The sequence below is a fragment of the Hyaena hyaena genome, unplaced genomic scaffold (genome assembly GCF_003009895.1).
Source record: "Hyaena hyaena isolate Hyena2069 unplaced genomic scaffold, ASM300989v1 scaffold_264, whole genome shotgun sequence".
Classification (NCBI taxonomy): domain Eukaryota; kingdom Metazoa; phylum Chordata; class Mammalia; order Carnivora; family Hyaenidae; genus Hyaena; species Hyaena hyaena.
The window spans coordinates 1,677,831-1,702,279 of NW_024080894.1; positions in this window are offsets into that span (position 1 = coordinate 1,677,831).

Here is a 24,449-nt window from a genome sequence, read left to right on the forward strand (position 1 = left end):
GGAATACTATTCAGTCATAAAAAAAATAATGAAATTCTGCCATTTGCCACAACATGGATAGACCCTGACAGCATTGTGCTAAGTGATATAAGTCAAACAGAGAAAGCCAATACTGATATGATGTTTTCACTTATATGCAGAATTTTAAAACAACAACAACAACAACAACAAACCAATCTCATAGGTACAAAGAACATCTTGGTGGTTGTCAGAGGTGGAGTGAAGGAGATGGGAATAATGAGTGAAGGTGGTCAAAAGCAACAAGCTTCCAGTTATGAAATAATTAAAACATATGGGTATAGTATACAGCATGGTAACCATAGTTAATAATAATTTGTTACATATTTGTTTTTTGTTTTTTTTTGTTTTTTTTTATTTTTTTTTTTTANAGGGGTTATCGGAGGGGGGATGGGCTAAATGGGTAACGGAGTTAAGGAAATCTACTCCTCAAATCATTGTTGCACTATATGCTAACTAAGTTGGATGTAATTAAATAGAAAATAAAAGAGGAAAACTTATTCTAGTTTTTTTTTTTTACAAATAGTTTATTGTCAAATTAGTTTCCACATAACACTCAGTGCTCATCCCCACAAGTGTCCTCCTCCATGCCCATCCCTCCTCCCCCCCACATCCATCAGTCCTCAGTTTTTGTCAGCATTCAAGAGTCTCTCATGGTTTGCCTCTCTCCCTTTCCCCCACCATTTCCGCCCTTCTTGAAAGTTGCTAAGAGAAGATATCTTGAAAGTCCTAATCTCAAGAAAAAAAAAAAAAATGTGGGGTAACAGATGTTAACTAGACTTACTGTGGTGATCATTTTGCAACATATACAGATAATCAATTACGGGTTGTACCTAAAACTAACACAGTGTTATATGTGAATTATACAAAAGAATAAGAAGGAGAAGAAGAGGGAGAGGGGGAGGGTACGATGAGAGAGAGAGAGATGGAGAAGAACTGAGCTCCTGTCTCTCCACTCTGCTGTCAGCACCAACTTTAGCCTAAGGCAAAGATGGCTGCCTTCGGCAATGGGAGCAACCTCTAACATGAGAGAGAAAGAGTGCAGAACCCAGGTCTTTCTCTTAAGTTTGATAGGATCAATCTGGACCAAAAAACACATGAAGCAAATGGTCGTGTAAAGGAGCTGCAGGGCTGAAATTTGGGAAGAGCTGAAATGTATATTATACTTGCACATATACACACACACAGCTAGTGGTCTGTTTCTTCAGTTTGGAATAAATCTAGTCTCAAGTACTGCTTTCATCATCATAATTACATAAACTAATAACTGCTAAGTGTTTACCATATGCCAGGCACTCTTCCAAATATCTTTACATGCACTATCTCGTTATCCTCACAACTGCAACAGCCCTTTGAGGCTGTTTTTATCATCCCTGCTTTACAGAGGAAGTAACTGAAGCCACAGAAACATTAAGTAATTTGGACAAAGTCACACAGCCAGTAAGTGGCAGAACTGGTATTTGACCGCAGGAAATCTGTATATAAATTTCAGTATCTGACACTCCTGGATTTGGATTCTTCCCTCTGTTATTTCCCAGCTGTGCAAACTTGGGCAAGTCACTTCACCTTTCTGAGCATCATGTTCCTATTCCATGCAATAAGATCACATCATAGATACTCTCATCACTGTGCGAGAGTTCCCCAAGACTACCCTCAGATTCAAGGATTCACTAAAATGACTCAGAACACAGAAAAGCTGTTTTACTTACAGGTTATTATAGTGAACAGATACATATTAAAATCAGGAAGAGGAGTACAGGGCAGGCACAAGTTTCCAGTTATCCTCTCTCAGTAGACTTTACAGACAATGCTTATTTCTCTCAGTAACAATGTGTAACAACATGTACAGAGTATTGCCAACCAGGGAAACCTAACTGAGCTGTGATGTCCAGGGTTTGGTAAAGTGGTCATGGGGTAAACCTACCCCTCCCAAGGTCAAACTGATACAACATGGCCTAAGGCCACCACCATCAGTCACATCATTAGCATAAAGTATGGGGGAGGGGTGCCTAAGGCCCCAGGTATACAACGGCATTCTTATTAAGCAGGATATTCCAAGGATTTAGAAGTTATTTCCCTGGAGACAGTCAAGGGCCAGTTTTTTTTTTTTTTTTTTTTTTTTCTTGTGAACACGAAGGGTTTGAACAATCTAGGCCTGGTAGTTAACCCTCTCCTTTACCTCACCCTCACAGCCAGAAAGCATCATTCAGCAATTAAGGACCTGAGAAGATCCATCCAGTTTAAACGTATTGATTACCATTTTACAAAGATTAATATTTGCTATTTCTGTTCCCACAACTCATAAATATCAATAATCTGCTATATTTTAAAATCTCAGGACCAACACTTTTTTTAAATGTTTATTTAGTTTTGAGGGAAAGAGAGACAGAGCACAAGTCGGGGAGGGGCAGAGAGAGGGGGAGACACAGAATCTGAAGCAGGCTCCAGGCTCTGAGCTAGCTGTCAGCAGCCAGCTGGACTTCACAAACCATAAGATCATGACCTGAGCTGAAGTCAGATGCTTAACTGACTGAGCCACCCAGATGCCCCAGAACCAACACTTTTAAGAGGGAAGATTTCTCAAAAGCCACAGTGCTTATCATAGAAAGAAAGGCAAATGGTTTGGAGTTCTGCTGTATTTATCATACAGTATATGGTTGATGATAAATACATCAATTTGTTTCCTTCTAAAGTCAGATTATCTCTTTTCATTCTATTCAGGAATATGTAGACAGATCCAGATGTTTATTTTTCTGTTTGGACTTTCATGCCAGTAATCTCGAAGATTTTTTGATTACACACATCCTTTTAATATGACTTTGACCTAGTCCCTCTAGTTTATGTGTATTAGCTTATTTATAAATCATGTGCATTTCACTAAAACAATGCATGTATCATAAGTTATACTAGAAATCTTAAAAGGATGAAATTGAAAAGCAAATGTAAATAGAAGTTCTCATACTATTTTTCCTTAATTGAGTGGATCATCTTGTGAATCACTTGGGTACACACCTTCTAAGTGGCTATCAGTACTCTCCGCCCTGAAACCGTACCCCAAACCCTTAATGTCAGACTGTCCTGGATAGCCTCGATCTCTCTGAGGCCATCATTTTAACATTATTGTAACGGCATTATATTATGGAGGATATGATTTGATAAAGTAGTAGGAAAAATAATTGATACATATGAAATAACACACTGGAATGGTAAGCTGTATGACAAGAAGACTAAGGATTCAAGACAAGCTCCAGAAGTTGGGTTTATCACGTGAAGGTGATCAGGAAGAGTCCACAAAAGAGGGAGGCATGTGGCTGGCTTTTGAGATGAATGGAATTGCGTTGGGAGGTGAGCAAAGTGAGCTCAAGTAAGCAATGGCCTGGAGGAGGACTAAATGTGACCCAAACTGCAGAGAATGTGAGACCTGTCCACTGACAGACCCAGCCAGGCCAGCATTGAAGCTCTTCAGCTCCTCTTCCATTTGGCCGCTAAAGTGATTCAATCTGCTTCCTCTCCTAACTCTTGGGAGCTCCTGAGGCTGAAAGTACCCTCTCAAACCTCAAGGTAACTAAGTTCTGTCTACTGTCCTCACAGATAAGCTCCTTGAAAACTTCTTTCCTGAGGTTTCTACTCTGTGGGTGGCTTTCAAACCCTTCCTCTAGTTATGAATCACAGGCCTTTTCTAGGTGGGACTAGGTTGGGTAGGTGATGGGAGGAAAGTTTTTGTCAGGGGTAAAGCCTCCTGGTGATGGTAAGCGATTCACGTTTTCAAGTTAAAAGTCCTACCAGTAAACCATGTATTGTCTTGTGCTATGTGCAGTTTTTATTTAAAAAGTGTGTAGTGAGCTGAGGTTGAAATAAGGTTCCATTGATATATCAACTCTCTCTGTAAAGTTCACTTGAGATCACGCCTTGAGAATCTTCCATCTCCTGAGAGTAGGTCTGAAGGAAGCTCACCAAGAAGAGAGCAGGGAGGGTGGGTGATGTGGCAGGAAGTATATGTTAATGGAGTTAAAAATTAATTGGCATGTATGTGGTAATGGGAAAAATGAAAGGAACAGATGTTGAAGAGAGGCCAGTTGCCGGCACACAGGGATAGATTGCCTGTCTTTCTGCTGGGGCTCGAACCGAGCTCCTAGGAGAAATGGTTTTGCTACCTCAAGGTCTTAATGGAACATTAGTCAGGACTGTGAGGACTGAGCTCTTGCCAAGGAGATGTCATCGTCAACCAACTTTCTAAGAGGCAGCACAAGCGTGGGCCTCTGCTCCTTGTACACTGTTTCAGACCAAGGTCTTCTAGGCTCGGATGATCCTGTAGCACCTTCATGAAAGCAAAACTCAAAGAAGCCTGTTGTTTTCTCTTGGTACTTATTGTGTTTGGTCCTTGGCACATTCAAGAGCCACAAAATCTCCAGATTCAATCCAGTCACACAATAGGCCTCAGGTTGCACCTATTATTTTTCATAGCACTACAATCTGTTAGGGCACTGGGACTTCTGCAGAGATAGGTTTCCATGCATAATTCCATTCATTCTTTAATTCACAATAAAAATATAGTGAGTGTTCCCACTAGATTTTGTGGAAGCACTGGTTATGTACTGGAGATCTAACAGTGAGCAAAACAAATATTCCTGCCCTTATGGGGCCTATAGTCTAATGGGAAATGATAGCCAATAACCAATAAATGTAACAAATAAGTTATAGAATACAATAGAAGGGATGTACACTATGGATAAAGAGAAAAAGCAAAGCAGAGTAAAGGGGATAGGGAGTGCCGGGGTGGGAGTGAATGACAATTTCAAATTGAGTGATCGGGGCAGGCTTCCCACATTAAAGGGAGGAAACGGGTATTAGAGGGAGGAGATTTTACGTCAGTGGGAATAGCCAGCAAAAACCCTAAGTTGGGAGGTGCATGAGCAGAAGGAGCGAGAGAAAGAGGAGTAGAAAATCAAGTCAGAGAAGAATGGGGCCAGAACACCAAGGACCTTGTTGGAAAAAATAAGGCCTTTGGCTTTCCATCTGGGTGAAAGGGGAACCACTGTAGTGTTTTAAGCAAAGGAGATAGATGATCGGACATGTTTTGAAAAGATCTCTCTGATGCAGTATTGAGCTAAGGGGCACTTACAGACATAGAGAGATGACTTAGGAGATTATTACAACGATCTAAGCAAGAGATGATGGCATCTTGAACCAAGGTAGGAAGAAGCAATTGGATTCTAGATATAGTAATTTGGGACTATCCTCTGCTTTAGTTATGCTTGAGTGTCCTGAAGTATAAGCTACTGCACAGCCTTCACCATGTGTTAGCAATACACTCTATCTTGAATTTCCCAAACTTAGTTCTTTAGGCAATACTTGTTACAATCAACGTTGAATGGTGTTTTTTAAAATGTTTATTTATTTGTTTTGAGGGGGAGGGACAGAGAGAGAGAGAGGTAGAGAGAGAATCCCAAGTAGGCTCCATGCTATCAGCGCAAAGCCCGACACCAGACTCGACCTCACGAACCATGAGATCATGACCTGAGCTGAAATCAAGAGTTGGACACTTCACCAACTGAGCCACCCAGGTGCCTGGATAGTGTTTTAAAATTTAAGCCTCAGGGCAGATATTGGTAACTGGCCATCAGACTATATCTGTTATAAAGGTTTTGTTTGTTTGTTTGTTTGTTTTGCTTTTTAAAATGGAACGATCATCGGGGCGCCTGGGTGGCTTAGTCGTTAAGCGTCCGACTTTCACTTAGGTCATGATCTCACGGTTCGTGGGTTCGAGCCCCGCGTCGGGCTCTGTGCTGACTGCCGGCTCAGAGCCTGGAGCCTGTTTCAATCTGTGACTCCCTCTCTCTCTGACCCTCCCCTGCTCACGCTGACTCTCTCTCTCTCCTAGAAATAAATAAAAAACATTAAAAAAAATTAAAAATAAATAAATAAATAAATAAAATGGAACGATCATTCTAAGAATAAGAGATATAAATTAAAATCTGAATTCTTAGCTTCACTTTAAAAATTAGAATGTCTGGCATTGTATTTTCTCATGATAACCAAGAGCTAGAACTGAATAGCTATTACCACTGTACCCTCCAACTCCCCTAAGTCCCTACTTGGTCTTTTTCACATGTTGACATTACTTTCCTGGACCATATAGGCATCAGGAGTTGTGAAACTGCCCTGGTCCAGAAGGAGTTTTGAAGACCAGGAGGGTCACTGATGTAGTTCAAGACCAAAGATGCTACTAGGCCATTAGACTGTGGGGTGTGGGACACTCAAGGAGGCAAAGAAGTTTAAAGCTTATTTCTACCTACAGATACCCTTTTAGGATTTGTATCTAAAAACACTGGTCTCCCTCCCTGGGTCCCTCTGTCCCCTCTCACACAGTTGGTATGATGAGACAAGCCAGACTTCTTCCAGCTTTTGACAAAGATTGCTTCTCTCCCTTTCTCCCTTATAAAGAGCTCAGTGGGCCCAAGGTGGGTGTCAGGTATCCAACCACGTAGTGGGTGGCAGAAGCCACAAGACTACTCTCTTGCTGTTGAGTCTACCATTTCCTGCCTCTTATTGACCCCTGACAAGTACTACCTGGAGGGCCAACACAAGTACGAGGTTCTAAGTGATGACTTGAGCCATAGTCCTTGGGACCTCCCGCTCTCCAGGGCCAGGGATTCCATGGAGGCCTCTGGGATCAAATTCCTCTAGTCATGAAACATGTGTATTTGCTTATAATTTCCCTTGTGGATATGGAGTGTCTGTATTCTAATGGTTAATGAGATGGTGACTGAGGGTTCTGGCCATCTCTCTGCATGAGAGATATGTGCCCCTCAACTGAGAACACAGAGTCAATGAAAAATATTTCAAAGGCTTTCTTTCTGCGCTTATTAGGAAAAAACAAGGAAAGACTCCTTCTGCTCTCTCTCCCCTCTTGTTATGGATCACAAGGACAGAGCAACAAGATCTACCTTACCCACTGTACAGTACAATGTCAAGCACACTCCTGCATGACCCTTACCAGAATCATCTATACACTTGATGAAGCTTGAAATTCCAACAGTCTTTGATTTAACTCTTTAAAATGAGACTTGAGGGGCGCCTGGGTGGCTCAGTCAGTTAAGCGTCTGACTTCAGCTAGGTCATGACCTCACAGTTTGTGGGTTTGAGCCCCGTGACAGGCTATGTGCTGACAGCTTGGATTCTGTGTCTCAGTCTCTCTCTACCCCTCCCCCACTTGTTCTCTGTCTCTCTCTGTTTCTCAAAAATAAATACATGTAAAAAAATTTTTTAAGAATGCTATTTGACATGTAAACCATAGAAGCACTAGCCCTCTGGAAGCACTGGTCCTATTAAGGTCTCAGGGTAGCACAGAGAAAGCAGAGATGATAAGATGAAGAATCCGAGTGTGTTTACTGACCACCTTTCACCACAAAATGAGATCAAGCAAAAATCTTTGGCCCAGGCTGGACTCAGGAGGAGACATCACAGAAGGTTTTTTTGCATCTCCTGGTCTTTTCCAAATTGCCATCCTCCCATCACCATGGCAACCCACATGTTATAAAAGCAGAAGAGGCGATTTGTGAATCTTAGCTCCTTGACCTTCAGGCCTCTTTAAGTTTTATCCTATGCTTTTGAAGACCAATTGCCTAATTTGTACATTGCAAGGGAGAGAATTTCTATGGAGGGATGTGGGAAGTAGCACAGAACTTCTAAATGGTTAGGTAGAAACAGCAAGAGAGCCATGATACTAATGACTGGCCACTCAAGGCTACTCCACCAACAGAGGAAGATGTCAGGCCTCTAAATGAGAATGGATGGAGAAGAGCACTACAATGTTTATGACTGATCCATGTTCACTTTAAGTCCTGTTTCAGTGTTAGACCTTCATATCATTGAAATTTGCCTCTGCATGCTTATCATTATCAATAAATAGAAACATCTGGGAGAAGCTATATACATGCTTTAAATTCTCACTATGGTAGAAATGACTGACTCCACATATCACTTCTGAAGAACACAGCTTTAAGTAGAGGAAGGGCAATGCCAAATCTAAGATCATAGATGAATACAATGGAGATAAGAAAAATCAAATAATTAGGGGCACCTGGGTGGCTCAGTCAGGTGAACACCCAACCCTTGATTTCATCATGATCCCAGGGTCATAGGATCGTGCTCTGCACTGAGCATGGAGACTGTTTAAGATTCTCTGTCTCTCTGTCCCTCTCTCACTTGCATGCACTTTCGTGCTCTCTTTCTCAAAAAAAAAAAAACAAAAAAAAAAATCAACTAACTGGGATTTAGTAGACAACAGGTACAGAAAAACCTGGACTCTATCATTTAAACAGTTTGCTTTTAGATGTATGAATTAAACTTAAGTGTGGAATGCATTGGGCATGTGGAATTGGTTTTTTTTTAATTTTTTTTTTTTTTATTTTTGAGAGAGACAGAGACAGCGTGAGCAGGGGAGGGTCAGAGAGAGAGGGAGACACAGAATCTGAAGCAGCTCCAGGCTCTGAGCTGTCAGCACAGAGCCTGACACGGGGCTCGAACCCACGAACCATGAGATCATGGCCTGAGCCGAAGTCGGACGCTTAACCGACTGAGCCACCTAGGCACCCTGGGCATGTGGAGTTTTAAGGATGGTCTTTGCCCTCATAAAAGAGCTTACATGGGGAGTATGATAGAGTATTAAATTCTCACACATGTTCTTAACTATAGAGAACAAACTGATGGTTACCAGAGGGGAGGTGCACGGTGGAGGTTGGGTCAATAGGTGATGGGGATTAAAAAGTGCTCTTGTTGTGATGGGCATTGGGTGATGGATGGAATTATTGAATCACTATATTGTATACCTGAAACTAATATAGCACTGTATGTTAACTGTACTGGAATAAAAATTAAAATAAAAATTTAAAAAAATTCTAGGGGAGGGGCGCCTGGGTGGCTCAGTCAGTTAAGTGTCCAACTTTTGGTTCCAGCTTACATCATGATCTCATGGTTGGTGAGTTCAAGCCCCACAGAGTTGGGCTCTGCACTGGTAGCACAGAGCCTGCTTGTGGTTCTCTCTCTCCCCAATCTCTCTGCCCATTCCCTGCTCATTCTGTGTGTGTGTGTGTGTGTCTGTGTGTGTGTGAAAATAAATAAAAACAAACTTAAAAAAATTCTTGGGGCACTTGGGTGGCTCTGTCAGCTGAGCCTCTGACTCTTGATTTTGACTCAGGTTGTGATCTAGGGGTTGTGGGATTGAGCTCGGCATCCGGTTCTGTGATGAGTGTGATAAGTGTCGATCCCGCTCAAGATTTCTCCCCTCCCTCTCTGCCCCTCTCCCTCTCTTGCTAGTGCACTCGCACTCTTTCTCTCTCTCTCCTCTCTCTCTCAACACACAGACACACACGCACATGCACACATAAAAAAATTCTAATGCATATCCTGACTTTGGGTGAAATAAGAAGCTTAAATGGGTTTCAGCATTAAATCATCCCTGGTATGAGGCAAGTCCATTCAATGTGGTTCCCAGATGCCCCTTAACAAGCTCTAATTTGAGCCAGATGCTCAAGCATGGTCAATTCCCGATACCTAAGCCTGAGCTATGGCCCAAGTGCATGTCCATTTTGCTGAGCCCGAGGAGGCAGCAGTCAATGCATTCCTGCTAATGCTAACTAGCGGCCCTGCAGCAGTCGGGCCCTGAACGGGCCTGGTGTTGTCTCCTTGCTCTGTGCCACATTTGTTACTGACCACAGCTAAAAGAACTGTGTTTTGTTTTGTTGGCTCATTTGAAATCTGAAGAAGGATTTGGACCTCAGGATGCAAACGACAAAATGCACTTTGTACACTTGTAAATGGTTTGAGCCCCCTACATTCTTAGTGTTCTAGTCACTGACACGAGGACAAAACAACCCAAAGAATAGAGATATTCTGGGTCCTCAGAGAGCCATTCCTGTGGATGTCCTGCTGCTTTCAAACAATAGCGGCCTAACAGAGAAACAGGAAAACAAGATCAGCCATCCCGGAAATCAAAAAGAGATTGAGTGGGGGGTGAGGAGGGGGTGAGGAGGGGTAAGACAGCAAACATATGGAAGAGTTTTCAGTTATGGAGGAAGGAAGCCAAACACAGGGGCTATTATTTCAATTTTCTTCAGTTTTCAACCTTAAGAGATGCCCAGGAAATACTTTATGCTAATTCTCTTTTCTTAAAAAAGCTGAAAAATCTTTCAAAATCAGAAAGAAGTAAATGTGGCTTACAACTGTTTTGTGTGTGTGTGTGTGTTTTTTTTTTTTTTTTTTTTTTATTTCTTTTCCCTGTCTTTCAAAATAAATTGCATTTCTTCTACCCAGGAGTTAACTAGTTCAAAGCTGTTGCATGAGTGACAATTTCACTGAAATAACCAGAAAATATTTGCTATGCAGAAATTCTCATGAAGTTAAATACTGCATGGGACCATTTTATACAACACTGGATTCATTCACTTTTGAATATCCTGGACACATAGTGGATATCTTCTATTAAGAAGGGCACTCTGGGGCTTCTATTAATTTCCATGGTGCTTCTTGGCCTATTTTCACCTTTTTGTCAGTAGCATTCTCTGTAGAGAAGCAATTTAGCTGAGAAAAAAATAAACAGACCAGAATTTAAAGAACTCTTTTACCTTCATAAGCCTCACATGGTTTCTGACTGATATTTCAATAAACATAGTCTCAAATTTTCATGGGGATAAATATGCTTTTGTAATATTTTTCTAACAAAAAAGTTCATACTTCTTTTCAGAAATTAATTAATAGTCACAGCTATCAATGTGAAAATTCTATGATTTCTATTATGAAGTCATTTTAATCACTCAAGATACATAGGCTGTTGAGTGTTTCCTTGGATTGCAAGACAAAGGCAATCAAAATAGCAGAGAGTAAAAAATAATCTCAGGTAAACAGACCCCACGATCTTTTCATACACAAGTGCAAATTTGTGAGTGTGTGTATGCAAGGTACCTTTTAGAACAAATCTTAACTCTTTCAAAATGTCACTTCAAAAACAAAGAAAGATTAAAGGTGAAAATTTGAAACAAAAATCTCAGCAATCGCTCTACCTTTAAACTTAGTAATAATGCCACCCTTTTGCTTGGAAAAGAATTCTCCTGACAGTCTTCATCCTTATACTCATATATTAAAATTAAGTGTATTTATTAGTTATACATCTATCGGGATCACAGAAATCATTATAAAGTTTGCCACGACCAAGAAGTGAACTATCACTATTCAAAGTGGTAGGGAGCACTGGCATACTCACAGCAGTCCCTCGGCTGTGAAATCCGTTGTGCTTCCCCAAATCCCTGTGGTGTCAGAGCAAACCCTACACGAGGCCCTGTGAAGAACCACGCCAATCCTTGAACCAGCATCAGTGGAACAGGTACTGAAGCCACGGGGGCAAGGATGCAGGTGGGGGAGGACACCTGCTGGAAAATAACCAGAAGTCCTGCCTCCTATTACGGAACTGGGCAAGCCGGCCACAGAGTGTGCGTTCCTCCCAGGAAACACGAGGCAGCCTCAGAAGAGCCCGGCCCTCCATTGCCTCCATCGCTCCTGTTCTGTCTGTAAGGTCTCCTCCCCTGCCTGTCTCGCTCACGTGTTACCTTCCTCACAGGTGGAGGCATTTAAATGGACTCTGGCCTTAGAGAACAGGTGACCCAGTACCCTTCAGCTTGCAACAGCCTACTTGGCCTTAGGTGTCCTCATCTCCTGGAGGCCTTCCCTACTCCTCTGAAGGCGGGGGCTGGTGCCTCTATGCGTACAGGGCCCCGTACATGTCTCTGTCATTGCGCCTTACGATGATGGCTTGATGTGCTTGCTGCCGCACGGTTTATATACAGTCCCTGTTCTCTGCGGGGCCCTGCAGCAACACTAGAATGAGCATACTCTCCAAAGCCATGAAGAGATGCAAGATGAAATAAGATAAGGCCCATATTCATATTCAATTAAGGAGATCATGAAGTGGGGGTGGGGGACCCTGGTGGCCAAGTAGGTTACGCGTCCGACTCTTGGTTTTGGCTCAGGTCATGATCTCACGGTTTGTGAGTGCAAGCCCCACATCGGGCTCTACACTGACAGTGCAGACCTGCTTAGGATTCTCTCTCCCCTCTCTCTCTCTCTCTGCCCTATCCCACACTCTCCCCCCACCACCTACTTTCTTGAAATAAACAAATAAACAACTACCCTGATCTTCCAAATGAAGGGCTTTGGGGTTACCATGAAACTTTCAGTGGTATAACTGGGGCTACCAGTTCTCTCACAGGGAGCCTGGTGGTAAGAGTTCTACACCCCAAGGTAAGGAGGCAGAGGGGCCAGAAAACCTTTGGAAAAGAAGTAATGCTGTACCTGGACAGCAGGGGTGCAGACACAGTAGCAGGCACCAGCATCTCTGAAAGGCTTCTTGAGACAGAGTGCTGGATGCCACCCCAGAGTTCCCGACTCAGTGGTGTGGGGTGGAAGCTGGGAATTCGCATTTCTAACAGGTGATGCTGCTGGTCTGGATTCACTTTTCGATAGACATGGCTTTCCAGTTTGCAAAACTCTTCTGTAGGCCTCAGCTCATTTGCTCTTCCTGATGACCTGTGGGGAGCTCTGGGACTACTGGGAATGCCCGAGGGTAACTGATGGTCTAAGGAGCGGTACCATCTCAGAACAGGGAAGAAATAAAAATAGCTGTCAGACAAGACACTGTCTTGGAGTCCAGTCCCTGGAGATTTATCTGTACCTCCTTGTCAAGACCAATCCTGATGCTCCAGTACCAGGTATATCCTTACCCCTTGGAGAGATTTCATGTGTGGTGAATGTTCTCCTTAAGTCCCAGCATTCATGAGGTCAGTCTCTTATCCCTAGACAGGATCATGAAAGTCCTGCCTTTTCCCACCATGTGCTGTGTACTGCTTACTCCATGATCTGGAGCAAATGATTTCTACTTCCCAAGAGTGCTCTTCTAGAAGCTGCCCTGTTCTGGTGTTTACAGAGGTACCTTGCTATAGGAGAGGAATGACTTAGTTGTAATGAACAATTTTCCAAAAGCACACCTAAGTTATTATCTGATAGTTTGTGGATGAAGCCAGGGGTTGCTTGCATTAGCTTTTATGCATAACTATTGAGGATGCCAGTGGGACGTAGGCGACCAACTTTTACAAAAGAGATTAGAAGCAAAAAGCTTATTTGTATGTATTCCTTATAGTTTACAAAGTACTTGCACAGGTCATGTCTAGTTAATCCTTATAAGATTCCTCTGGGTATATTACACATTTTATAGATGAAGAGGATAAATGACATATCCTAAGGTTGTCAGCTAAGAAGCAATGGAGTTGACACATCTTCTCTCCTACACATTGTCTATCTCTGCCAATCATAAAGGCAGAAAGTCCAAGCAGTTGCATTCTTCCCCGTATATGTAGTGAGACATACAGCTGTTCAGATGAATGTCTTGCCTGTGAAATATTCAGATACTAGGCAGCCCTTCAAACCCTTATCTCCAAAGTGAAGGCCCCCCTCTTTCCTATAGTTCTTTGACCACTTTGTACCACAAACTTCACATATACCTGCCTATTTGGTCCAGTTAGAAGGCAGCTCTCCAGTTAGCAGAGAGAGTCTTGCATCCCTTCCATTCCCTCCAAGACCCTATCACAATGCGGCATGCATAGCACATGCTGAATGTTCACTGACCAGGACAGAAGATAAGAACCTGGCCTTCGTGCAGTTCTATAAACACCAGACAGGGTGAGATGTGTTTTAGTTTCCTATTGCTGCTGTACCATATGACCACAAATATAGTGGCTTAAAGCAACACCAATTTATTATCTTACAGGTCTGGAGGACAGAAATTTCAAATGCATTTCATGGGGCTAAACCCAAGGTGTTGGCAGGACTGCATTCCTTCTGGAGGCTCTAGGAAGTATTGCTTTCTGTGCTTTTTACAGCCTCTTGAGACTGCCTGCCTTCTTTGCTTCATGGCCTTTCTTCCATCTCCAGCAACAGGGGGTTTGAGTCCACATGTTGCATCACCCTGGCGGTCTCTTATGCCGCCCATTTCCACTTTTAATGACCCTTGTGATTACATTGGTCCCACCTGGATAATCCATGCTAAATCAGCTGATTAACAATCTTAATTCCCCACTCAACCTTAATTCCCCTTTGCCAAATAACACAACAAATTCCCAGGTTTCAGGGATTAAGATATAGACATCTGGGGAGGGGTAGGGGAGCTTATTCTGCCTAGCACACTGAGGGAGCCAGAGAGTAAAAGGTGTCCAGAAGTTGATAAAATCCACATAGATATAACTCACTGAAAGCATCTGCTACCACTGCCTACTGTCTGGGCATCACTTACAAGGCATCTGTCTCTTTGCTAAAGGCCTTACGTATATTTTGTGCATACATTTAATCCTCACATCCATCTAGTGATATTGGCATTAGCCCGACTTTTAGATTAGGAAACAAAGGCAAAGAGAAATTATGTCACTCACTTATGATCCATACAAGTGTTCAGTAACGAGCCTCTTCACACCACTCCACACCCAGCCCCCGGGGTCCTCCTCAGCTGCACCCGTGGGCCACACACGGCTCTGCGTTTTCATAGGCCCCGTTTCCATAACTCACAGCCCAGATCCCACTTAACTATACAGGAGTAAGCTATACTCCTATACAGAGTAAAAGGAGACCTGGCAAAACCCTCCAGCAGGTAACTCTTAAGGGATTTGTTTTCCCTCTTATTCTTGTTGTTCAAGGAGACAGATGATAATTAAAATGTCAGAGCCCTTCATGCTTCCCTGATCAAGATAACTACGTTACCACAGGTGATAGAAAGAAAAGGAGGAAAACGTCTGCTGTGGGGGAACGTAGGTGGTGATTCTGAGAAGGGGGCAAAGCTGGGGAAACTGATCCCCCGGGGCTCAGGAGAGAGTCATCTGCAGCTCCTGCTGAACCAGAGTGAGTGCTCCCCTATTGGGTCTCCAGAGGCCTTCCCCCTCCAGCCCTCCTGCCAAAGTCACATCCCAACCATCTTGAAGAAAGCCGATTCCCAGCAGATCCATCCCACGGCTTGCTAATTCTATCCAATCTCTCCAATTCAGTTAATTCCCAGTTTCAGTAACAGAAGCAGCAGCTGTCAAGATCAGCAGCTGTGTTCTTTGTCTCTAACTCTACCTCTCCGCCTTCTCCCTCCAAGTTAACCGAGTGGATCACATACAACCTTCTAGGGGGAAAAAAGGGAATAAAGGTTCTGGATAACACGAGAGAAGAAAAGAGAAATGAACTTGCAGGAGCTTCAAAGTGTCAGGTCGGCTGGAGACAATAGAGAGAATTCTTCTGCAATCTCTAAGTCCCAGTTTAACATGAAACAATCTCCTCAGTGCCCACATGCTCTCTAGAACAGCCAGTTCTCAAACTTACCATGACAAGGAGGCAGCTTTATACCTTCCTGTGTATTGCAGACCAGTGCCCATGACCCGTGAGGAAGCTCACATCACCCGTGACTCAGGCTGCATGGCAACAATAACTGGATTGGCCTATACCCTGCTCAAGAGACCATATGCATGGTGTCAGGCCAATGTCAAGTTGCTATAAAAATTCCTACACACTCTCAGTTTCTGTATTTATCTCATTGATTAACCCCACATTATCCTATAAGTCTCACTGAAAAGGTATGATCTGCAGAAAGATTTGAGGCATGTTAGTTAGCTGCTGAATTTCTGGAGGTGATTTTAGGCAGAGGAAATAGCCAGAACAAAGGTGGGAGACAAGATGGCTAGAGTTCAAGGAGTGAGGGGAGAATTTAAAACGATGAGTTTCTGAGAGCACTTGAATGGCTCAGTCAGTTAAGCATCCGACTCTTGATTTAGGCTCAGGTCATGATCTCAATGGTTGTGGGGTCTAGCCCTGCATCGGGCTCTGTGCTGATAGCACAGAGTCTACTTGGGATTCTCTCTCTCCTTCTCTCTCTGTCCCTCCTCCCCCACTCACAAAATAAATAAAAAATAAACTTAAAAAAAAAGATGAGGTTCTTCAAGTGAGGGTGGTAGTACATGTCGGGTCGTGTAGGTTGTTAAAGGATTTTGAATTTATTTATCTTTTTACTCTGAGTAAAACGGTGTGCATTTCAGGATTTTGAGCAAAGGAGTGGCATGATATAGTTTTAGTGTCAGGGGGCAAGGCTGAAGGCAGGGAGCCCAGTTAGCTGCTGCAATAATTCAAGCAAGCGATACTGAAGGCTCAGGCCTGTGTGTCAATGCTGGAGGCCTGACAGGAAGTATCAAATTAGCTATATTTTGAACACAGAGGGTGGGTAGGGTACCAGAGAAAGACAGGAGCCAGGGATGGTGCCATTGGTTTTGGTCTGAGCAACAGGAAGGGCAGAGTTGCCATCACAGAGTTGGGGAGGGTGTACCTGAAGTCGCTTTGGTGGGGAAGAATCAGGAGTGTAATTTGCAACATGTTAAGATAGAAATATCCAATAGACATCCAACCTGAGAGTAGAGATGCTGAATCGCAGTTGGATAAACAATTCTGGAGTGTGAGAGGGTGTATGAGGAGGAAACATAAGTGATGGAGTTACCAGGATTTCAAGCGTGGGGTTCAGTGAGGTCACCAAGGGAGTAAATTTAGAGAAGCATATACTCCAAAATTAAGAAATGAGGAAGAAGAGGAGGAATGGTTGAAGGAGGGGTGGGATGGAAACGGAGAGTGTGCAGACCTGAAAGCCAGTGGAGGAAAGTGTCTAAAGTAAGGACTTGGGCAAATTGCTGAGCTGCCATTTCCACATCTGCTAAATGGGGATAACAAAGTGCCATGAGAACTCACTGTGAGGATTATGAATTACTCCATTTAATGAATACGTACGAAGTGTAGTTGGTGTTCTAGGTACTTGCATTTGAGTAACACACAGTTCCCTACCTCAAACAGGAGGTTACATATGTATGGAACACCTGGTGCCATGCCTGACCCCGGAAGGTGCTCAATAGATAATGCTCCTTCTCTGCTCAGAATAGTAATTGCCTATGTGTGGCCTATGTGGATTCACACTCTCCTCTGCTTCTTGAGACCAATTAAAATTACTTAGTGCTAATTAGCCGGTATGGATAAGCAAGGGAATCTTTCCTTTCTCTACCACTGCAACCCTTTCAGTGTAAAGCTCTGATACTCCATCGAATTTGTGGGTTCCTTTCGTGATTAGGGAATGAGAAGAGTCCACTTTGGGAATTAGTAACTAGTCTTTACCTGGGCTGATCCAACGGCCTGAGGTCTCCCGAGGGAGGCTGGCAGCCCAATCACACCATGTACACAACTCAGCCCCATTCCCCTCCTCCCAAGCCTAGAAGGAGGTGGCATAAAGCAAAGAGAGTTTTGGAAAAGGGAAAGGAATCAAGGAAGGGCAGCCTGAAGTATGTGGCCTGGAAGGCACTTCTTTACCCAGGGCCCGTGGAGAGGCTTGGAGTGTCCATTGTGTGTATGTTCCCAGAATGGGCACGTGGGTTTGTGTATGCAACTAAGACTCCTTTACTTCCCTACAAGCCCAGCAGCCGGTTCTTTCAGTTGTCCACAGAGTATTCCAGCAGCCTGCAGGCTGGAACGGCGCCTCCCCCTCCCTTCCCAGCCCTCTCTCTCCAGCCCTCCTGTTGGAAGGATGCATCTGACACTGGGACCCCGCGGGCCAGGTAACCAAGGCAGCCAAAAGCCCCCAGATCTTAGGCCAGCCTCCCTGCGAAAGCAGTCAAGGTGGGACAGCTCCCCCCCTCGCCATGTTCTTTCTCCCTTGATGTTGTCCTGCCCATGCGGGCTGCTGCTGAGGGCAGCCCAGTGAGGCCTGCTGTTTTTTGTATGACTATGGGTGACATTGCACACGCGCTCCGGTTTCTCTCACATCGCCTTTATTTTGATCTACAGAAGTCTGCCGAGTTTCTTCTGGGCCTTGTCATGTTAACAAAAACAAATGTAATAATATGCACTTGAAAAGGCTCGCATGTCTTGATATTTTAATAAGCTTTTGATTCTACAGGGACCTCTGAGGCTTTTAAAAGTTTAAAGTTAATAAAGAGAGTAAAAGAAAAAAATATGAATTGTTTTTAATTATTATTATACAGGATTAACCAAGCCAGTTGTGTATAATTAGACAGTAGCTACCTTGCATTGTAGAGGCAGTAAATAGGCCCACAGGGGGGCTGCCAGAAGGCTGAGGTGTTTACAAGACACTGGAGATGTTTTCGCCAAGCACATAATCCCTGTTGCAGTTACTATTGCTTTCATAATGGATGTGTTCATTACGACCAGAGACTAATCTGTGTATCTATCATCTTTCTAGTGCAGATGACTCTGGAGTGGGGGATGACAGTGGAGAGTGTACAATATAATTTGGTGGTAAAATTATTAAGAGAGCCCATTAGCATGCAGCTTTTTTGGTGGCTTTATTTTTGTTGCCATTGCTGAGAGGAATTTTAAGAAGTTAAATAAACAATTGCCAGAGGAGTGATGATTAAGATATTGCTAAGAAAGTTGTTTTCTTTTTTTTTCTTCTTCAATACCTCCAGCAGTGAAAGCAATGGGCCAGGAGTCCTTGGCCTTTGTTATGAACCAGTCTATGACTTTAGGGAATTCATTCATTAATTTAACATTTATTGACTGCTGCCATATGCCAGGCATTGTCTTAAGTGCTGGAGGAAAATAATGAGTAAGAAATACTGGATTCTTCTACCTGGGTATTCTCAGAGAGATCCCTCAGAGTTGCCAGGGAAGCTTCAAAATTCAATTCATTAGTGAGACCCCAGCCCAGACTTAATAGAGCTGGGAGCATTTCCAGGATATGTCCTGGGCATATGCATTTTGAGAAAGTGTTTCAGTAATTCTGAAGCTCTCTGATTGGAGTGGAAGTGAGTATCATTACACAGTAACATAAGTGTGCTGTGAAAGGAGAAGTACGGGCTCTGAGCTTCTAGTTCTTTATTTTTATAGTGGCAATAATAATACCTGTCCTATATATCCATGTTAGGTCAGGTTCCCAAGGGAGCACACTCCAAGAAGGAGCATGTAGGAAGCTTACTGACGCGCTCTCAGGATAAACCATCATTGGGAGTGAAACAGACTAGTCATTGGCTTCTCCCTGGCAGGGATGTGACTTGGGGCAAGGCAGCTCGCTCCAGGTCCGGGACAATTCCTGGAGTGGATCAGCTGGCAGCCATCAGCTACCACCTCCACCCACCCGCACTCCCACTGGGAGGAGGAATGAGACCCTTAGTTTTGAAGGGACATCTGGGTGACATGCCACAGCGTCCACTACCGTATCCTACAGAAATAGATGTTGAAATGGAGATTTAGAACTACTTCAGAAGATAAGAGATTACTCATTTTCTATAATTAACCCATAAATATATTTACTTTTGACAGTGGCTTTTGAATTCTATGCATTTTCGATGTGAGAATGATCTGACTATGACATATGTCACCCCATGATTACCACTGTTGATTAGGCTGAGCTGGCTGGCTGGGCTAGCGCCCTATTCTTCCCCCAGAGCTTCTTGGATCCCTCTGCTAGAGCCCCTGCACCTGCCCACTTGGGCTGAGAAGGTACATTTCCAGGGAGAGAATAATCAACCGTTGATAAGAGACGTAAACAGGGCTGAGTTCTCCTGCTACACACTACACCAGCTTGTGCGTTCTAGTTGGAGTCATACCGCAGCCACCTCAAAAGTGAGAGCTCTTTTATTTACATTTGTTAAATATTTTTCCTACTCAAAGATGAGTTGCTGGAGTTGTCTTATGGATTCAAACAAAGAGCTTAAACCCTGTGCTTCTCCATTCCAGCATCTAGAAATGCAGGGGCTAATTAAAATGACCTTTAAGATCTCTCTGGCTCTAACATTCTATGATCCCTTAAGTATTTATTTGGGGCTGGGAGAACCATATTTCCTCCCAGGCTAGAATAGGCAATGTAAGGAGACCTCCACATAGAAACCTGTCGTGCTGGAGCGCAAGCATTATAAAATTCCTCTAAAGTAACAACAAACCTGCAAGAAGATTTTTTTTTCCCCTATGCAGCTTCTCCAGTGCCATCTCTTCCGTGTCTACACTAGAGCTGGGAGGTCAGTAAGCACTCAGCCAGGACTGCGGGCGAGGTGCAAATAGGAAGACCATACCAAAGGGACAAAGAAAAATGACTGAAATTGGGTACAAAGTTGAAGCCTCCGCCATTGCCTTGGCGGAGTTACACCTACTTCTCAAATCATGTTTACCCATGTTTTGGATGCAGTTAAGTAGTCAGGATGAGAAGTATCAATTTAAACAGAAAGTTTTACATTTATTTAAAGAGCCACCTCTCGTCAAGTTGCTCCATCTCTTGGCATGGTCAAGAATATTTTAAATAACAAAAAATGCTCCGTGCGGCTGCCCTGGAGCCTAGAACTCCCTGTTCTGGGAATTGAAAACTACAAAGCGGTTCGCTGGGGGACAGTAAGCTGAGGCACAAGCAGTTAGAGATAGATGGGTACTTGGAACTCGAGAATGCTGATGCAAGGCTAGATGGCAAGGTGGGGAAGAGTTTCCAGTATAGTTGCTTGGTTTTTTAGGACTTTGGGTTTCAACCACAGGCCATTGGATATACAAATAGGCATTTGTATAAATACGTGGCTGTATCATATTTATATAATTTTCCTTCCCCTGGGAGATGAAGCCATCAGGATAACTGACTAGGCCTGGGACCAGACGACTTTGGGGACCTGAAAAGGAACTTAGGAGATGAGGCAGTTGCCAGGATTTGGGAACTGGGAAGAATGAAAAAAATGACAAAATCGTTTAAAAAAAGATAAAAGAATTACTTTGGAGTAGAATTGGCTAGGAGGAATGCTAATGGTCTGCTTTTATTATGTCCTACAGAAAGAGAAATCCTGAGAAGCCACAAAGAACACTCATCCCCATGGAATAGCTGTGAGGTGTAAGAAGAGGAATTTAAAAAGAAAAAATTGAGACAGGCATTAGGGAAGAGACAGAACTTCCATATTCCGAGGGGACGATGAGCACACTCAAGGCATTTAAAAATTGAGGTTGAATTAAACTCTTGGAAATATTTTCTATTGTTGGCAACAATTCTGTGCTGGCCCACTGGGATGGAGTACATCATCTAACAAGACGTTTTCATTTCTAATTTCTTTAACTCCATGGAAAATCCTTCCTGAATTCTCTACAACTCTCTGTGGTGTTTACTAAGTGAAATAACTTAGTGCCCTCCACAGCCTTCACTAACGTACTATCCACTTGTTCCTCCAAATCAATAATAAACACATTAAATAACACTGGTCCCCAAACGGACCCCAAATGCACCACATTATTAACCTCCCTCCACTCCGGGAGACCAACTGACACTCTTTCCTGCTGCTTAGCTGGTTTTGTAAAAACCTCCAGACTTTGATTGCTCCTGCCCAGCTTAAAGAAGAGTCAAACTCTGCTTCCGTTCTTTCCTGACTAGCGCTGCATTACTATCAGGTTGGGGGCCTGGACTCCCGGGTGTGGGGGGTTGGGGACAACACCAGTCATTTGATGGGAGGCTCAAGAGATTGAGCAAGGAAGGAAAAGAAAACAGAAAAAAGTTTATTGTTCTTGCTGAAAATGCAATTGCCCTACCATTTTTCAATCCCATTGAGAAATGTCAATGTTCTTTCCCACCGTCTGGCAGTGGCAGATTTGACCAGGTGTCTCCACACAGAGTGGGTTCTCACAGTTGGGCTGCGTGTGTGTCATAAAGCTAAATAAGGAGCCAGTTCAGTCCGCCACCCCCCTTTGCTTCTGCCGGCCAGACACACTTCCCCATATGACAGTCTTATAAATAGCTGCTAAGCAGCTGGTCCTCCTCTCACCTCCTGACTCCGTCAGATTCCCCCACCAGAAGCCCCTGACAGTCATGCAGCTGGGAGCTCTCCCTCTTCCTCCTCCTCCCCTCTGCGCCTCCCACCTCGGACATGTGGCCACTGCCTCAGCTATGTCCACTGTAACTACTCAGAGATTGACTTGTGTGGAAGAAGGGCTCAAGGAGGTGGGGGCTGGATTTGACCACGGAAGCAAGCTGTCACCCAGCTCAACGAGGGGATGGAAGGTTGGGAGACATCGCAGTGAGACACCCGACAGGGTGTCAGATGGCTGACCCAGCAAAAATCCCAGGAATCATTCTGGAGTGAGTCAAACATTATAAATATCTGTGGGGCTGTGCTATGCCTCTATATAGGTACATATTTGAGGATCATTTTGGGGCAAATAAATATATAACAAAATGCATTATTATTAAATTTTGCGAAGTACTAAGCATATGCTCTGAGTTCAAACGGAAGGTAGGATTTAGAATAAGGAAAATATGTATAAGAATTAAAAATTTGGGGGGCGCCTGGGTGGCTTAGTCGGTTAAGCGTCCGACTTTCGCTTGGGTCATGATCTCGCGGTTCATGGGTTCGAGCCCCGCGTCGGGCTCTGTGCTGACTGCCAGCTCAGAGCCTGGGGCCTATTTCAGTCTGTGACTCCCTCTCTCTCTGACCCTCCCCTGCTCACGCTCGCTCTCTCTCTCTCCTAGAAATAAATAAAACACATTAAAAATTTAAAGAAAAAAATTTGGAAGGCAACATGTAATAAGGAGGTGATAAAATAGAAAGTTTTCTTCCTAAATGCTGTTGACTTTGATAAAAACTCAGGTGCTACGTTACACGGTATCGGAACTGCAGGGATGGCCAAAGGGAGTCAAGTCATTTTACAGGAATTAATTGAGTGCCACTATGTGCCAGGCAGGCAATGTGAAGAGATGGCCCCTGGTCTTTTTTTTTTTTTTTCCAATGTTTTATTTATTTCTGAGAGAGAGAGAGAGAGAGACAGCATGAGTAGGGGAGGGTCAGAGAGAGAGGGAGACACAGAATCTGAAACAGCTCCAGGCTCTGAGCTGTCAGCACAGAGCCCGACGCGGGGCTCGAACCCACAAACCATGAGATTATGACCTGAGCCGAAGTCAGACGCTTAACCAACTGAGCCACCAGGCGCCCCCAGATATCCCCTGGTCTTGATCAGCCTCTGGGCTGGTGAGACAGGCAGATGCATAGAGAGCCAGTAGATGTTGTAGAAGGCAGAGTGGTCAATTTTGCTTTTGGGAAAGAATGTTATGGGGGTCTCCAGAGAGGACACAAGGCAGTCTAAGTCTATACGGACAGCAGGTCAGGTAGGCGAGAATGTGCATTTGTGACAGGTCTAGGGAACAGTGAACAAAGTGTGACGTATCACCGATCTTGATTGTCACCTGAAGAATCCTTCTATTTTCTCGTCTGCTTAACATAGATGGACCTGAATTTTTAAATCTCCTATTAGGGAGTCTTCAAGATCAGTTTTCCAAAATAGCCACACATTTCACTGTAAATGCATAGACATGCCTGCCACTGAGGGACCCTTCACAGAGTGGACAAAATCTCCGGCACAGCTAATGTTGGACCAGGACTCCCTCCTGTGTTAACACACACCTAAACACTGTTTAGCTCCTTCGTGGGCAAGGCGAAGGCCAGAGGGCAGGTAGGAAAGAGATCACTGTGAAGGGAGACAGGGACTCCAGACACATCCTGAAAAGCTGGTGGGGCCCAGGCAGAGGGCAGGTAGACAGGGCTGGGCAGAGGCTGCCAATGCTCTCTTCAGAGGTCAGCCAGTTCCGCTGCAATCTCAGGGAAGCCTTTTTCAGCCCTTCATTATATATTTTCATCACACCATGTATCTTTTCTTCACATCCCCATTGTCCTTGTATGATTATTTATTGATGTATGTTCCCTTCTAGAGGACAGTCAGCAGAATGGCTTTCTTCTCCACTGAATTTGCTACTGCTAGCACCTGCCTTGCACACACACTAGATACTCAGCAAATAACTATTTCTTAGAAAATTATAGGAGCTGGTGTTTATTGAAAGCTTATATTATACAATTTTACCTTCAACAACCACTCGTGAAATAAATAATATTAAATGACCCCATCTTACAGAGGAATGAATGGAGAATCAAAGGATTGAGTAACTTACCAATGCTAACGAGTAGCAGAGCTGAGACTGAACTCTGGCAGTCTGACTCTAGAGTCCATGCATTTTTACCTTGCATGGGCTGGGGGAGGCCACTAGGTGGGCCTGGTGGCTGAAGAGGAAAGCAGAGTAGCCCAGCAAGAGGGAGGCAGAGAAAGTGGCAGAAACAGCGGGGGCGGAGGGGTGCGGTATAAGAAATCCTCTCTTCTGTTTAGGCTGAAGGGGCCTGGAATTCCAGCTTCACCACTAGCTTGCTTCTATCTCAGCTGCCTAGAGAGTATTTTGGCCAGTGAGTGAGGCTGGTCTTCCTTAACAGATGCTGCCCACCCGCTTGGACTGGTCTCCCCAGCTGTGCATTGCCGAGTTCAAGCTGTTGAATGTTTCCTCAGGTGTCCCTGAGAACGCAGGTGCCTCC